Genomic DNA, 15,461 nt, shown 5'->3' with positions numbered 1-15,461 from the left:
ATGATTTTTTCAGGGAGAATTTAGAAAACAAATAAAACCAAAAATAGGCGTTCTATGGCCCACTGACTGAGAGAGAGAGAGAGATGGAACGCTTAGTACTGGCACACAAGCCCAAAGGGCAATATTAATCTCCCTTTTTTTTTCAGGGAGAATTTCTAAAACCCAAAAAAAAAAAAAATAGGCTTTCTATGGCCCACTATTTGTGAGAGAGATGGGACGCTCAGGACTGGCACAGATGGCACGCTCAGGACTGGCACAGAAGCCCAGAGGCCAATATTAATCTCCCTTTTTTTCTGGGAGAATTTATAAAACCAAAAAAATATTTAAATAGGCTTTCTATGGCCCACTATTTGTGAGAGAGATGGCACGCTCAGGACTGGCACAGATGGCACGCTCACAACTGGCACACAAGCCCAGAGGCCAATATTAATCTCCCTTTTTTCAGGGAAAATTTATAAAACCAAAAAAAAAATTAAATAGGCTTTCTATGGCCCACTATTTGTGAGAGAGATGGCACGCTCAGGACTGGCACAGATGGCACGCTCACAACTGGCACACAAGCCCAGAGGCCAATATTAATCTCCCTTTTTTCAGGGAAAATTTATAAAACGAAAAAAAAATTAAATAGGCTTTCTATGGCCCACTATTTGTGAGAGAGATGGCACGCTCAGGACTGGCACAGATGGCACGCTCACAACTGGCACACAAGTCCAGAGGCCAATATTAATCTCCCTTTTTTTCAGGGAGAATTTATAAAACCAAAAAAAAAATTAAATAGGCTTTCTATGGCCCACTATTTGTGAGAGAGATGGCACGCTCAGGGCTGGCACAGATGGCACGCTCAGGACTGGCACACAAGCCCAGAGGCCAATATTAATCTCCCTTTTTTTCAGGGAGAATTTATAAAACCCAAAAAAAAATAAAATAGGCTTTCTATGGCCCACTATTTGTGAGAGAGATGGCACACTCAGGACTGGCACACAAGCCCAAAGGCCAATATTAATCTCCCACTGTATTTTTATCAGGGAGAATTTATACACCCCACAAAAAAAAATACAGAAAAATGAAAAGGCTTTCTATGGCCCACTATGTGAGAGAGATGGCACACACAGGGATGGCACTCTAGCAGAAATGCCAAATTGCCAATCTTAATCTCCCACCAAAAAAAAACAAAAAAAAAAAAACAGGGAATGTCCTACAATTACTATCTCCCTGCCTGCAGTAATCTCAGCCAGGTATGGCAGGCAGCTACTATCTCCCTGCCTGCAGTAATCTCAGCCAGGTATGGCAGGCAGCAATAAGGAGTGGACTGATGCACAAATGAAATAAAAAGTGTGGACAAACAAAAAAGATAGCTGTGCAGAAAGGAAGGAACAAGAGGATTTGTGCTTTGAAAAAAGCAGTTGGTTTGCACAGCGGCGTACACACAGCAATGCAGCTATCAGGGAGCCTTCTAGGGCAGCCCAATGAGCTACAGCGCTGAGGGGAAAAAAAAAAAAAAAAAACTTCCACTGTCCCTGCACACCGAGGGTGGTATTGGACAGTGCAAATCGCTGCAGCACAAGCGGTTTTGTGGTTAATGGACACTGCCTAACGCTATCCCTGCTTCTGACAAAGCGGCAGCAACCTCTCCCTAAGCTCAGATCAGCAGCAGTAAGATGGCGGTCGGCGGGAACGCCTCTTTATAGCCCCTGTGACGTCGCAGACAGCAAGCCAATCACTGCAATGCCCTTCTCTAAGATGGTGGGGACCAGGACCTATGTCATCACGCTGCCCACACTCTGCGTTTACCTTCATTGGCTGAGAAATGGCGCTTTTCGCGTCATTGAAACGCGACTTTGGCGCGGAAGTCGCGTACCGCATGGCCGACCCCGCACAGGGGTCGGATCGGGTTTCATGAAACCCCGACTTAGCCAAAAGTCGGCGACTTTTGAAAATGTTCGACCCGTTTCGCTCAACCCTACCGGTCACAAACAGCCCAGATAACAGACATCTTCTGGGAAACAGGAAGATCCGAAATAAAATCCATGGAAATATGCGTCCAGGGCCTCTCAGGGAGCGGCAAAGGCAAAAGCAACCCACTAGCGCGGGAACAGCAAGGCTTGGCTTGGGCGCAAGTCCCACAGGACTGCACAAAAGCACGGACATCGCGCGACAAGGAAGGCCACCAAAAGGACCTAGCAACCAAATCTCTGGTACCAAAAATCCCAGGATGACCAGCCAACACTGAACAATGAACCTCAGAAATCACCTTACTCGTCCGTCTATCAGGAACAAACAGCTTCCCCACAGGACAGCGGTCAGGCCTATCAGCCTGAAATTCCTGAAGCACCCGCCGCAAATCATGGGAGATGGCAGAAAGAATGACCCCTTCCTTAAGAATGCCAACCGGCTCAAGGACTCCAGGAGAATCAGGCGAAAAACTCCTAGAGAGGGCATCAGCCTTAACATTCTTAGATCCCGGAAGATACGAGACCACAAAATCAAAACGGGAGAAAAACAGAGACCATCGAGCCTGTCTAGGATTCAGCCGCTTGGCCGACTCGAGGTAAACCAGATTCTTATGATCAGTCAAGACCACAACGCGGTGCTTAGCTCCCTCAAGCCAATGTCGCCACTCCTCAAACGCCCACTTCATAGCCAACAACTCCCGATTGCCGACATCATAATTGCGTTCCGCAGGCGAAAATTTTGTGGAAAAAAAGGCACACGGTTTCATCAAAGAACCATCAGACTCCCTCTGAGACAAAACGGCCCCTGCCCCAATCTCAGAAGCGTCGACCTCAACCTGAAAAGGAAGAGAAACATCCGGCTGACGCAATACAGCGGCAGAAGTAAATCGGCGTTTAAGCTCCTGAAAGGCCTCAACAGCCACAGAGGACCAATTCATCACATCAGCACCTTTCTTCGTCAAATCAGTAAGGGGCTTAACCACACTGGAAAAGTTGGCAATGAAACGGCGATAGAAATTAGCAAAGCCCAAAAATTTTTGAAGGCCCTTCACTGATGTGGGTTGAATCCAGTCATGAATAGCTTGGACCTTAACAGGATCCATTTCTATAGACGAGGGAGAAAAAATAAAACCCAAAAAAGAGACCTTCTTAACTCCGAATAGGCACTTAGACCCCTTCACAAACAAAGCATTATCACGAAGGATCTGGAACACCATCCTGACCTGCATCACATGAGACTCCCAATCATCGGAAAAAATCAAAATATCATCCAAATATACGACCATGAATTTATCAAGATAATTGTGGAAAATATCATGCATGAAAGACTGGAACACAGATGGAGCATTAGAGAGCCCAAATGGCATCACAAGGTATTCAAAATGGCCTTCGGGCGTATTAAATGCAGTTTTCCATTCGTCACCCTGTTTAATACGAACAAGATTATATGCCCCTCGGAGGTCAGTCTTAGTAAACCAACTAGCCTCCTTAATCTGAGCAAACAAATCAGTAAGCAGGGGCAAGGGGTATTGGAATTTAACCGTGATCTTATTAAGAAGACGATAATCAATACAGGGTCTCAAGGATCCATCCTTCTTAGCAACAAAAAAGAAACCCGCTCCCAATGGTGATGAAGAGCGCCGAATATGCCCCTTCTCGAAAGACTCCTTAACATAACTCCGCATGGCGGCATGCTCTGGCACAGACAGATTGAAAAGTCGGCCCTTAGGGAACTTGCAACCAGGAATCAAGTTAATAGCACAATCACAGTCCCTGTGCGGTGGAAGGGAACTGGACTTGGGCTCATCAAATACGACAAAAACTCAGGGACCTCAGAAGAGGGGGAAGAGGAAATTGACATCAAAGGAACGTCACTATGTACCCCTTGACAACCCCAACTAGTCACAGCCACAGTTTTCCAATCCAGCACCGGATTATGTTCCTGTAACCATGGAAAACCCAGTACAACAACATCATGCAGGTTATGCAACACCAGAAAACGGCAATCTTCTTGATGTGCTGGGGCCATGTACATAGTCATCTGCGTCCAGTACTGAGGTTTATCCTTGGCCAAGGGTGTAGCATCAATGCCCCTCAAAGGAATAGGGCTCTGCGAAGGCTGCAAGGAAAAACCACAGCGCCTGGCGAATTCTAAGTCCATTAAGTTCAGGGCAGCGCCTGAATCCACAAATGCCATGACAGAAAAGGACGACAATGAGCAAACCAGGGTCACAGATAATAGAAATTTAGGCTGTATAGTACAAATGGTAACAGACCTAGCGACTCTCTTAGTACGCTTAGGGCAATCAGAGACAACATGAGTAGAATCACCACAGTAAAAACACAGCCTATTCTGACGTCTGAATTCCTGCCGTTCTGTTCTAGTCAAAATCCTATCACATTGCATAGGTTCAGGACTCTGCTCCGAGGACACTGCCATATGGTGCACAGCTTTGCGCTCGCGCAGACGCCGATCAATCTGAATGGCTAGAGACATAGATTCGCTCAAATAGGCAGGCGTAGGAAAGCCCACCATAACATCTTTAAGGGCTTCAGAAAGTCCTTTTCTGAAAATAGCAGCCAGAGCCTCCTCATTCCATTTAGGAAAGCACAGACCATTTTCTAAATTTCTGGCAGTATAATTCTGCCGCTTCCTGACCTTGACACAAGGTCAACAGGGTTTTTTCTGCATGATCCACAGAATTAGGTTCGTCATACAATAATCCGAGCGCTTGAAATAATGCGTCTACATTCAATAATGCCGGATCCCCTGTTTCAAGAGAAAAGGTCCAGTCTTGAGGGTCACCACGCAGCAAGGATATGATGATTTTTACTTGCTGAATGGGATCACCTGAAGAACGGGGTTTCAAAGCAAAAAACTATTTGCAGTTATTTTTAAAGTTCAAAAACTTGGATCTGTCCCCAAAAAACAAATCAGGAGTAGGAATTCTAGGCTCTAAAGCCGGAGTCTGGACAACATAGTCCTGGATACTCTGTACTCTTGCAGCAAGTTGATCCACACGAGAAAACAAACCCTGAACATCCATGCCAGAGCATATATCCTGAACCACCCAGATATCAAGAGGAAAAAAAAGACAAACCAGAGCACAGAAAAAAAAATGGTTCAGAACTTTCTTTTCCTTCTTTTGAGATGCATTTAATTCATTTGTCGCCACTTGTACTGTTATGACACGGTGGTTTAGGAGCAACATGGAACGAGCTCTGAAGGAAGTGGTAACTGTACTGACCGCAGTCCCTAAGCTCAACACAACACTAGAAGTAGCCATGGGATGCTCCTAACTCTCCCTAGGCACCTCGTCACCGCCTAAGAGCTAACTACCCCTAAAGATAGAAGCAGGAAAACTATCTTGCCTCAGAGAAAATCCCCAAAGGATAGATTAGCCCCCCACAAATAATGACTGTGAGTGGAGAGGGAAAAGACATACACAGAATGAAACCAAGATGAGCACAGAAGGCCAGTCTAGCTTGATAGATAGGACAGGATGGAATACTGTGCGGTCAGTATAAAACACTACAAAAATCCACGCAGAGTTTACTAAAAATCTACACAACTTACTAAAGGTGTGGAGGGTAAATCTGCTTCCCAGAGCTTCCAGCAAGACCGAAATAATTCATACTGATAACGCTGGATAAACATAGAAAGCACAGAACGGATAAGTCCACAATCTGTGAACAGAAAAGAGCAAGCAAAAACTTAGCTTTGCTGAACTGGTCAGGATAACAGGGAAATCCAAAAGAGATGTGAATCCAACCAGGAACCATTTACAAGTGGCACTAGCTGAAGGACAGAGCCAGGCATAAATAGCCGAGCAGAAAAGACGATCAGTGAAAGCAACTGCTGACAGCTAACTCCAAGGAGCAGCCATACCACTTGAAACCACACGAGGAAGCCCAGGAGCAGAACTCACAAAAGTGCCACTTACAACCACCGGAGGGAGCCCAAGAGCGGAATTCACAACAGACATGCTGTCCTACAACTGGTTTTGCCACGCGTTTTTGGCCAGATACGGGCCTGGCAGATGGAACCTGTTGCGAGGTTGATGCCTGCTACGGCTCCTCCTCTTCCGCTTCAAAGCTACTGCCGCCTGCACCCTGTTCCCCCAATGGCTGCCAATCGGGGTCAACAACTGGGTCATCTATGACCTCCTCTTCTATCTCGTGTGCAACTTCTTCTGTGTCACCGTGTAAGCCGGTGGTATAGCGTTCGTGACGGGGCACGATAGTCTCATCAGGGTCTGATTCTGGATCAGTACACTGCGAGGGCAATGTTCTGGTCTGAGTCAAAGGAACAGCATAGTAATCTGGCTGTGGCTGTGCATCTGTGCACTCCATGTCCGATTCAACTTGTAATGGGCATGGCCTGTTAACTATTTCACTTTCTAACCCAGGAACGCTATGTGTAAAGAGCTCCATGGAGTAACCCGTAGTGACGCCTGACGCATCCTTTCCTGTTGTTCTTGGTGAAGAAGACAAGGAAGCGACTTGTCCCTGACCGTGAACATCCACTATCGACGCGCTGCTTTTACATTTAGCAGTTTCAGAAGAGGAGGCGAAAGAGCTAGAGGCTGAGTCAGCAAGGAAAGCCAAAACTTGTTCTTGCTGCTCCGGCTTTAAAAGCGGTTTTCCTACTCCCAGAAAAGGCAGCGTTCGAGGCCTTGTGTAGCCAGACGATGAACTTGGCTCAACAACTCGAGACTTAGGTGCTATATTGCTTTTTCCATGAACACCTGATGCTCCACCACAACTACCATCATTACCAGCTGGCAATGACCGCCCACTGCCACGACCTCTTGCACCAGACTTCCTCATTGTTTGAAAAACGTAACCAAACTAACGGTATTTGTTACTGTAAAACCAGTTACAAGGTGAACTCAAACTTCTGTTGGATTTATATATCCCTTTATAGGTGGGTAAGACTGCAGGGAAAATCAGGCCCAATGTATAACAGTACACAGCTTCTGTGGCAGACAGATATGCCACTAACAGGACTGACGCAGATGCAGACACTACCAATAAAAATCTCCCCCTTTTTATTTTTTCTGGGAGAATATTGAAGAAATGTGGCCCACTCTTATACAGTATATGTTCTGTGGTACAAAATGAAAGACACATGCCACACACACGACTGGCACTGAGGCAGAATTGCCAATCTTAATCTCCCACTATTTTTTTTTCCTGGGAGAATTGTCAAAAAATCTGGCACCGTGTTACACACTAGGTTTTATGTGGCACAAAATGAGAGACAGATGGCACACATTGGACTGGCACTGAGGCAGAAATGCCAATCTTAATCTCCCACTATTTTTTTTTTCCTGGGAGAATTGTCAAAAAATCTGGCACCGTGTTACACACTAGGTTTTATGTGACACAAAAAGAGAGATGGCACACACTGGACTGGCACTGAGGCAGAAATGCCAATCTAAATCTCCCACTATTTTTTTTTTCTGGGAGAATTTTAAAAAAATCTGGCCCAGTATTACACACTAGGTTTTCTGTGGCACAAAATTAAAGACAGATGCCACACACACGACTGGCACTGAGGCAGAATTGCCAATCTTAATCTCCCACTATTTTTTTTTTCTGGGAGAATTTTTAAAAAATCAGGCCCAGTATTACACGCTAGGTTTTCTGTGGCACAAAATTAAAGACAGATGCCACACACACGACTGGCACTGAGGCAGAATTGCCAAACTTAATCTCCCACTTTGTTTTTTTTCCTGGGAGAATTTAAAAAAAATCTGGCCCAGTATTACACACAAGGTTTTCTGTGGCACAAAATTAAAGACAGATGCCACACACACGACTGGCGCTGAGGCAGAATTGCCAATCTTAATCTCCCACTATTTTTTTTTTTATTTATGGTAGAATTGGCAAGAAATCAGGCCCACTGTTAGACTGTATGTTTTCTGTGCCAGAAAATGAGACACAGATGCCACACACAGGACTGCCACTGATGCAGATTTGCCAATTTTAATCTGCACCTTTTTTTTTTTTTTCTTCAGGGAGACTAGTGAATAAATCTGGGCCACTGTATTAGAGTATATTTTCTGTGGCAGAAAGTGGCTTGAAGAGATATAACGGAAAAAAAAAAAAGGGACTGTCCTACAATTACTATCTCCCTGCAGTAATCTCAGCAAAGTATGGCAGGCAGCAATAACAAGGAGTGGACTGCTGCACAAAAAAGTCAAAAGTGTGGACAAACAAACAAGATAGCTGTGCAGAAAGGAAGGAGCAACAGGATTTGTGCTTTGAAAAAAGCAGTTGGTTTGCACAGCGGCGTACACACAGCAATGCAGCTATCAGGGAGCCTTCTAGGGCAGCCCAATGAGCTACAGCGCTGAGGGAAAAAAAATGTAGCCTCCACTGTCCCTGCTAAGAAAAGGTGGTGTTGGACAGTGGAAATCGCTACAGCACAAGCGGTTTGGGGGTTAATGTACCCTGCCTAACGCTATCCCTGCTTCTGACGAAGCGGCAGCAACCTCTCCCTATACTCAGATCAGCAGCAGTATGATGGCGGTCGGCGGGAACGCCCTTTATAGCCCCTGTGATGGCGCAGACAGCAAGCCAATCACTGCAATGCCCTTCTCTAAGATTGTGGAGACTGAGACCTATGTCATCACGCTGCCCACACTCTGCGTCCTCCTTCATTGGCTGAGAAATGGCGCATTTCGCGTCATTGAAACGCGACTTTGGCGCGAAAGTCGCGTACCGCGTGGCCGACCCCACACAGGGATCGGATCGGGTTTCATGAAACCCGACTTTGCCAAAAGTCGGCTACTTATGAAAATGACCGATCCGTTTTGCTCAACCCTAGTTATCACCTATTGATAGAATAGGAGATTAATGGCTGATCGCTGGGGGCTCGACTGCCGAGACCCCCAGCAATGCCAGGATCAGTCTTTAGAATCCCTGATCAAGGTCCAGTTCTTAATAAAGCATATACACTGACTTGGCTCCATTCATTGCATTAATGTCGCTCTTCAGCCAGAAGTATGACGGTGCATGGGAGGGAAGGAAGAGGAAGGGGAGCTCTGCCACTAATGAAAGATTAAAGGGGGACAGCCCTGAGACTTGTCATGCGCACCCCTAAGCTCCTTAGCATCCATACACGGGTTTTTCCACCCCGTGAAACAATCACGTTCCTATCCTTGTCTTACCCAGAAAAAAAACCTGACTAGTACATAGGACCGCAGTTACACTAATCCTGCTCAACATAAAGACACAAACTGACAAGGATTAAAGAAACAACAGAAAAATGACTGGCACATCCAAACTAGTGTGAATAGGTGCATACCAGGAGCAGCCACCTCCATACACGACATACAAAAAAGGTTGCACTCTATCGTGCCAAAGCATGTCTAATATGAAATACATGAAATATGAATAGCAAAATGGCTTTTGAACATTAGGAAAATATTTGAGAGACGCTGTGCACAGAATTTGATCAAATAGTGTGAGCCCATCAACTATCGTCAAGGTGGTCTCTTAAAACTGATGGGTCCCTGACCTCCCTGTCCAAATGTGAACACTTACCGAAGGCCAATATCTGTATGCCTGGGTGAATGTGGACACCTCTGTCAGCCAAGCCTACATATGGGTTGGCCGGATCCAAGTGTGATTAGATGTAATTTAATGAGACCACCTTGACGATGGTTGATGGACTCACACTATTTGATCAAATTCTGTGCAAAGCGACTCTCAAATATTTTCCTAATGTTCAAAAGCCATTTTGCTATTCATATTTCATGTATTTCATATTAGACATGCTTTGGCACGATAGAGTGCAACCTTTTTTTATGTTGTGTATGGAGGTAGTTGCTCCTGGTGTGCACCTATTCACACTAGTTTGGATGTGCCAGTCTTTTTTCTGTCATTTCTATGTTAGCTTACTGACTGAGCACTCCTCCTTTCACCATCTGGTTTTTAATTACATCTAATCACACTTGGTTCCGGCCAACCCATATGTAGGCTTGGCTGACAGAGGTGTCCACATTCACCCAGGCATACAGACATTGGCCTTTGGTAAGTGTTCACATTTGGACAGGGAGGTCAGGGACCCATCAGTTTAATGAGACCACTTTGACGATGGTTGATGGGCTCACACTATTTGATCAAATTCTGTGCAAAGCCTCTCTCAAATATTTTCCTAATGTTCAAAAGCCATTTTGCTATGCATATTTCATGTATTTCATATTAGACATGCTTTGGCACGATAGAGTGCGAGGATTAAAGAAACAGCAATCACACAAACGCTCCCAGAAACGGAAAAAGGGAAGGAAATGGTGAGGCAAATCAAATAGAAGATAAGGTAAGGAAAGACTCTCAAACAAACTTCCACTCACATATCTTCAAACATGACTTCTCTTCAACAGCTCATATCTCTAGTCCCAAACCAGGTTATGGCAAGCTATCACTGGCAATTATTAAAGCTAAGAGGTGAGTGTTTATACCAGAGGGGAGTGGAGAACTACAAACAGCTAATATAACTCAGGATAGAGAGCTCTAGGAGCTCTAGGAGACAAACAGAACTATTAGCCCTTGCAACAACGGCACTGGTAGCCAGTTGCCCTGACCTTCTGGCCCTTGAACTAGAGGAGACCACTCTCTGTGGCTAGACTTCTGTGACTATTAATTGCCCGGGGACTGCCGAGTAGAGCTCTAGCAGCTCCATAGACAATAAACGGAGCCGAGGTCGAGGATGGGCGCCTCTACTTTATTGAAGACGAGAAATATAGGCAGATACTTATCCATGATGTAACACCATCAAGGAGGCATCGGATTGGCTCCAAATATATTTTGCATCAGAACAACGACCCCAAACATGTAGCCAATGTCATTAAGAACTATCTTCAATATAAAGAAGAACGCGGAGTAGGGTTGAGCGAAACGGGTCGAACATTTTCAAAAGTCGCCGACTTTTGGCTAAGTCGGGGTTTCATGAAACCCGATCCGACCCCTGTGCGGGGTCGGCCATGCGGTACGCGACTTTCGCGCCAAAGTCGCGTTTCAATGACGCGAAAAGCGCCATTTCTCAGCCAATGAAGGTAAACGCAGAGTGTGGGCAGCGTGATGACATAGGTCCTGGTCCCCACCATCTTAGAGAAGGGCATTGCAGTGATTGGCTTGCTGTCTGCAACGTCACAGGGGCTATAAAGAGGCGTTCCCGCCGACCGCCATCTTACTGCTGCTGATCTGAGCTTAGGGAGAGGTTGCTGCCGCTTTGTCAGAAGCAGGGATAGCGTTAGGCAGGGTCCATTAACCACAAAACCGCTTGTGCTGCAGCGATTTGCACTGTCCAACACCACCCTCGGTGTGCAGGGACAGTGGAAGTTTTTTTTTTTTTTTTTTCCCCTCAGCGCTGTAGCTCATTGGGCTGCCCTAGAAGGCTCCCTGATAGCTGCATTGCTGTGTGTACGCCGCTGTGCAAACCAACTGCTTTTTTCAAAGCACAAATCCTCTTGTTCCTTCCTTTCTGCACAGCTATCTTTTTTGTTTGTCCACACTTTTTATTTCATTTGTGCATCAGTCCACTCCTTATTGCTGCCTGCCATACCTGGCTGAGATTACTGCAGGCAGGGAGATAGTAGCTGCCTGCCATACCTGGCTGAGATTACTGCAGGCAGGGAGATAGTAATTGTAGGACATTCCCTGTTTTTTTTTTTTTTTTTTTTTTTGGTGGGAGATTAAGATTGGCAATTTGGCATTTCTGCTAGAGTGCCATCCCTGTGTGTGCCATCTCTCTCACATAGTGGGCCATAGAAAGCCTTTTCATTTTTCTGTATTTTTTTTTGTGGGGTGTATAAATTCTCCCTGATAAAAATACAGTGGGAGATTAATATTGGCCTTTGGGCTTGTGTGCCAGTCCTGAGTGTGCCATCTCTCTCACAAATAGTGGGCCATAGAAAGCCTATTTTATTTTTTTTTGGGTTTTATAAATTCTCCCTGAAAAAAAGGGAGATTAATATTGGCCTCTGGGCTTCTGTGCCAGTCCTGAGCGTGCCATCTGTGCCAGTCCTGAGCGTGCCATCTCTCTCACAAATAGTGGGCCATAGAAAGCCTATTTAAATATTTTTTTGGTTTTATAAATTCTCCCAGAAAAAAAGGGAGATTAATATTGGCCTCTGGGCTTCTGTGCCAGTCCTGAGTGTGCCATCTGTGCCAGTCCTGAGCGTCCCATCTCTCTCACAAATAGTGGGCCATAGAAAGCCTATTTTTTTTTTGGGGGGGGTTTTAGAAATTCTCCCTGGAAAAAAAAAGGGAGATTAATATTGCCCTTTGGGCTTGTGTGCCAGTACTAAGCGTTCCATCTCTCTCTCTCTCTCTTAGTCAGTGGGCCATAGAACGCCTATTTTTGGTTTTATTTGTTTTCTAAATTCTCCCTGAAAAAATCATTTTATTTTATTTGGTTTCTAAATTCTTCCTGATAAAATCATATTTTTTTTATTATTTTTTTTTCTAAAGTCTCCCTGAAAAAAAAAAAAAAAAAAAAAAAACAGTGGGAGATTAATATTGGCCTTTCTGCTTGTGTGCCAGTCTTGACTCCTGGGTGTGCCATCTCTCTCTCTCTCTCTCTCTCTCTCTCTCTCTCTCTCCAATTGTGGTCCATAGAAAGCCTATATTTTTTTTCCTTGATTTGGGTTCCAAAATCTACCAGAGAAAATAACTCCATCAATCATTGGTAGAAAAATATTGGCCTCTGGGCTTGTGTGCCACTCCTGATTCCTGTGTGCGTCATCTCTCAGTCAGTGGGCCATAGAACGCCTATTTTTTGTTTTATTTGTTTTCTAAATTCTCCCTGAAAAAATCATTTTATTTTATTTGGTTTCTAAATTCTTCCTGATAAAATCATATTTTTTTTATTTTTTTTTTTTCTAAAGTCTCCCTGAAAAAAAAAAAAAAAAAAAAAAACAGTGGGAGATTAATATTGGCCTTTCTGCTTGTGTGCCAGTCTTGACTCCTGGGTGTGCCATCTCTCTCTCTCTCTCTCTCTCTCTCTCTCCAATTGTGGTCCATAGAAAGCCTATATTTTTTTTCCTTGATTTGGGTTCCAAAATCTACCAGAGAAAATAACTCCATCAATCATTGGTAGAAAAATATTGGCCTCTGGGCTTGTGTGCCACTCCTGATTCCTGTGTGCGTCATCTCTCACTCAGTGGCCCATAGAAAGCATATAGTTTGTTACATTTGTTTTCTAAATTCTCCCTGCAAAAATCAATTTTTTTTTTTTGGGGGGGTTTCTAAAGTGTTCCTGAAAAAAATAAAAATAAAAAACAAATAATAGTGTGACATTAATATTAACATTTGTGCTTCAGTGACAGTCCTGCGTGTGGGGCATCTCTCTAATTTGCAGCCACCAAAAAAAGAGTGTGTAACATTGTGCCTGATTTTCGCGGTGGTCTCACCAACCTGTAAAGGGGTAGCTAAATCATACTGAAGTTATAGCTCACCGTGTAAGTTGTGTGACTGCAACAAATAACGTTAGTTTGGTTACGTTTTTAAAACAATGAGGAAGTCTAGTGGAAGAGGTCGTGGCCGGGGGCGTTCATTGTCAGCTGGTAATGAGGGTAGTGGTAGTGGTGGAGCATCAGGTGGTCGTGGGGAAAAAAATATTGCACCTAAGTCTGGAGCTGTGGAGCCAGGTTCGTCGTCCGGCTACACAAGGCCTCGAACGCTCCCTTTTCTGGGATTAGGAAAACCGCTTTTAAAGCCGGAGCAGCAAGAGCAAGTTTTGGCTTATCTTGCTGACTCAGCCTCTAGCTCTTTTGCCTCCTCTCGTGAAACTGGTAAAAGTAAAAGCAGCGCGTCGTTAGTGGATGTTCACGGTCAGGGACAAGTCACTTCCTTGTCCTCTTCAGCAAAAACAACAACAGAGAAGAATGCAGCAGGCGACACAACGGGTTACTCCATGGAGCTCTTTACACATACCGTCCCTGGCTTAGAAAGTGAAGCAGTTAACAGTCCATGCCCATTACAAATTGAATCTGACATGGAGTGCACTGACGCACAGCCACAGCCAGACTACTATGCTGGTCCTTTGACTCAGACCACAACATTGCCCTCGCAGGGTGCTGATCAAGAATCAGACCCTGATGAGACTATGTTGCCCCATCACGAACGCTATACCACCGAACGACACGGTGACACAGACGAAGTTGCGCAGGAGGTACAAGAAGAGTTATTAGATGACCCAGTTCTTGACCCCGATTGGCAGCCATTGGGGGAACAGGGTGCAGGCGGCAGCAGTTCTGAAGCAGAGGAGGAGGAGGGGCCGCAGCAGGCATCAACATCGCCACAGGTTCCATCTGCCGGGCCCGTATCTTGCCCAAAACGCGTGGCAAAGCCAAAACCTGGTGGAGGACAGCGTGGCCATCCGGTTAAAGCTCAGTCTGCAATGCCTGAAAAGGTATCCGATGCTAGAAAGAGTGCAGTCTGGCATTTTTTTAAACAACATCCAATTGATCAGCGCAAAGTCATCTGTCAAAAATGTTCTACTTCCTTAAGCAGAGGTCAGAATCTGAAAAGTCTCAATACTAGTTGCATGCATAGACATTTAACCACCATGCATTTGAAAGCTTGGACTAACTACCAAACGTCCCTTAAGGTTGTTGCACCCTCGGCCAATGAAGCTAGTCATCAACGCAACATCCCTTCCGGCAGTGTAGGACCACCATTTAGCGCACCACCTGCTGTATCTGTGCAGGTATCTTTGCCAGGCCAAAGCAGTCAGGGTCAGGGAATCACCAGTTTCGTAGTAGGAAACACTGCATCTAGGGCACCGGCGGCAACAATACCATCTCCCACCGTCTCTCAGTCTGCCATGTCCACCGGCACCCCCGCTAGTTCCACGATCTCCATCTCTCCAGTCCAGCTCACCCTACATGAGACTATGGTTAGAAAAAGGAAGTACTTAGCCTCGCATCCGCGTACACAGGGTTTGAACGCCCACATAGCTAGACTAATCTCGTTAGAGATGATGCCCTACCGGTTAGTTGAAAGCGAAGCTTTCAAAGACCTGATGGACTACGCTGTACCACGCTACGAGCTACCCAGTCGACACTTTTTTTCCAGAAAAGCCATCCCAGCCCTCCACCAGCATGTTAAAGAGCGCATCGTCCATGCACTCAGGCAATCTGTGAGCACAAAGGTGCACCTGACAACAGATGCATGGACCAGTAGGCATGGCCAGGGACGTTACGTGTCCATCACGGCACACTGGGTAAATGTGGTGGATTCAGGGTCCACAGGGGACAGCAAGTTTGGGACAGTTCTGCCTAGCCCACGGTCTAGTAAACAGTTGTCTGTAGCCGTTCGCACCCCCTCCTCCTCCTCCTCCTCCTCGTCCTCCTGCAGAAGCAAGAGCTCGTCCACAGACCGCAGTCGCACAAACACTCCATCCGCACCTGCCACTGTTGCACACCAGGTCTCCCATTATGGGGCAGCTACTGGCATACGTCAGCAGGCTGTATTGGCTATGAAGTGTTTGGGCGA

Source organism: Ranitomeya imitator, chromosome 1, assembly GCF_032444005.1.
Source record: "Ranitomeya imitator isolate aRanImi1 chromosome 1, aRanImi1.pri, whole genome shotgun sequence".
Lineage (NCBI taxonomy): Eukaryota > Metazoa > Chordata > Amphibia > Anura > Dendrobatidae > Ranitomeya > Ranitomeya imitator.
Note: the sequence above shows the minus strand (reverse complement) of the source record.